The sequence below is a fragment of the Nothoprocta perdicaria genome, unplaced genomic scaffold (genome assembly GCF_003342845.1).
Source record: "Nothoprocta perdicaria isolate Ctin4 unplaced genomic scaffold, notPer1 scaffold_502, whole genome shotgun sequence".
Lineage (NCBI taxonomy): Eukaryota > Metazoa > Chordata > Aves > Tinamiformes > Tinamidae > Nothoprocta > Nothoprocta perdicaria.
The window spans coordinates 95,853-98,768 of NW_020455758.1; positions in this window are offsets into that span (position 1 = coordinate 95,853).

Consider the following 2,916-nt stretch of genomic DNA (forward strand, 5'->3'; position numbering starts at 1 on the left):
ATATTTAAATACTGAAAATACTGACATCTTACAGCTTACATACATATATGTACAGCATATAAAATGAAAGTATGTAGGTTATTTACAGTGATAAAAGACTTGTTATAAAAAGATGTTAAAAATCCATAATTCACATTGATATTACGACAAGTAAAATGTTAGATAATGAGTAACATTCAAAGCTATGGGGGTTCAGCATTTCTCAGGATTAAACTGGTTTAAGAGGAAAAACTCTCTAAAAAAAGCAGGTCATTAATATACTAATTGCACACTAGTATAGTAGCAATCTACTAAATTCTCTAGCTGAGGATGTTCTAGTGCTCAACAATGACCCTATCAGCTAGAATTTGGGATCGTTGCCAAAATTCATCTTTCCAAACTCAAGGGAGCTGAAATTCTATTTACAAAAGCCCTACTTTGACTTCAGTATTGATCATGTTTTATCTCTGTGCCACAACAGCCTTGAAGTACCTGTTCTAAAACAATCATCACTTCCTTCCTAAGCCTAATAGTTTTACCTGAGTATTTTGCTTTGGTCATACTAATTACAAAAGTCTGACAATTTTTGAGATGCTCTTTGCACATAAGTAAAACTATCTGACAATTGCTTAAAGGCTGATCTGTTTTTAATTGTTTACATTTTTATTCTGTACAGACTTGAAAGCAGACATCTCAAGCACTGAGGACCTTCAGAAGAACAAGCAGACATAAGCAGATATATAGTTCACTGCTTCCTGTTGCTTGGACAGCACACATACTAGTTTGTTGTTACTGAGTTACAGCTTGTCAAATTAGCTCAGAAGGATTTATGGAACTGGAAACCAAAACAGCTTTCACTAAGCTTTCAGTGAAGTAAGAATGTGCTAAACTTGGACAAGCTTGTAAAAGTCTGTGGGCTTCCCTCTCAAAATCACTAGCTTGTCACAAGTTAAATCATTCATATTAGTAGGGATTGTCTGGTACTGTCGTTTCAATGAAAGGAGTAGAAACATTGACTTGCAGGCTCCTTAAATATTTCATTAGATTTTTCTTTCTTACAGAAAAGTTTTATAGAATATAATAAAGGTAAAACACGTGGTACTTTAGAAGAGATTCTCAAATGAAGAAAAGAAATTTTCTTCTGTTAATTGCTTTCAATAATATATTTATGCATATTTATGCATATTTAAATATGCATAATTTTTTTACACAAAAAATAGAGTTGCCAAGGGATATAGTTGGGAGGCTTATTATGTTAACTACTGTAAATATTATTAATAATATTTTAAAGTATAATTTTTATAAGATTGAATTTTATGATTGAATTTTAGTGATCTATCAACCATTCATAAGATTGAATTTGATTCACTAATATATAATATTTAATATTATACATTGTATAATATATATCCACATTTTGTTTTATATATCCACATTATATAATTATATAGATAATTATATAGATATTTATTAGACATTATGAAGGTTACGTATATGAGGGCTATGATCAGGGGTCTGGGACATCTGCTCTCGGAGCAAAGGCTGAGAGAGCCGGACCTGTTCAGCCTGGAGACGGGGAGGCTGAGGGGGGACCTGATCAGTGTCTATAAACAGCTCAAAGGAGACAGTGAGGAGGAGGGGGCGGCCTCTTTTCAGTGGTGGACAGCGACAGGACTAGAGGAAACAGGTCGCAAAATGAAGCACCAAAAGTTCCACAGGAACTTTTAAGGGAAAATTCCTTAACCGTGAGGGTGACAGAGCCCTGGAAAAGGCTGCCCAGAGAGGCTGTGGAATCTCCTTCCCTGGAGATCTTTCAATTATTCTGAGCCTCAATTTTCATTCTGAACACAAAAACAGRGACACTAACCACTGGTACAAAGTGATTTTTCATCTCTGATGACACAAAGCTACCAAAGATGACAGCACTATTTGTTGTTGTCTTCCTTCTTAAATACCAAGGAAGGAAGCACAAATTGAAAATGAAGAGACCAGCATGAGTTATATGAGGCTATGCTTTGAGAGAAGAGTACATAGGCTGAGTACATAGGCTGAAGAATTCAAGCTAAGCTTTCACTCAAGAATTGATCCTTCTAACATTTTACTTTCCTCTGGAATTTTGGCTGATAAATGCTAAGGATTCTTAGGATTTCATTGCTTTTAAAAAATAGCTCATCACACCTAAAGGAAATGATATGTCTGTTTTATATATATTTTAAGACACAAAATCAGTCAATGACTTTTGCACGAATTACAAAAAACATTCTAAAAGACAGGAATATGCCCCTGCTCTGTTGAAATGAAGAACAAATTGCTTTTGAGGAATTGAGCCCACAGTATATGTCTTTTGGAATAGATTTTTTCAGCATTACTTTATGTGGTCAGTGCATAAAGTTATTGTCATAGATGGGAATTATCAGAGACACATCAGAGTTTTGCTAAATACATGCCATTCTATTCCAGTTTGTACAACTGTTGATACTCCACAAAAACATGATACATTCAAACTGATCATTGATATAGCAAAGACATTTTCACAAATGCTCCTGATTTGGGAAAGACCAGAGAGTTGTTGATCCTAAGAAATCCAGCAGAGGTTTAGTGTGTCACCTTCCTCATGCTTATACAGTTGTCTGATATAAGTAAAATACACTGATCCTAGAAATGACGTTGAGTGGCACAGCAAATATGTGCTCTGGAAAATTCATCTGATCAAGTGGAAGCAGGAAGGAATTAATTGGTGCTGAGTATTATTAATATTGCTATCTAGTGGTTGATCAAAATAGTTTAAAACCAGCTCAGTAGCCTGGCATTCTTTTGAGCACTTAAGGTCTCTGATAATATACAGGCAAGCAGCAGTGAAAATCTTTATTGAGAGAAAATATGTCTCTTTTTGTTTCTTGAAAAACGAAATACCTCCTTCAAAACTAACAGGAGCAT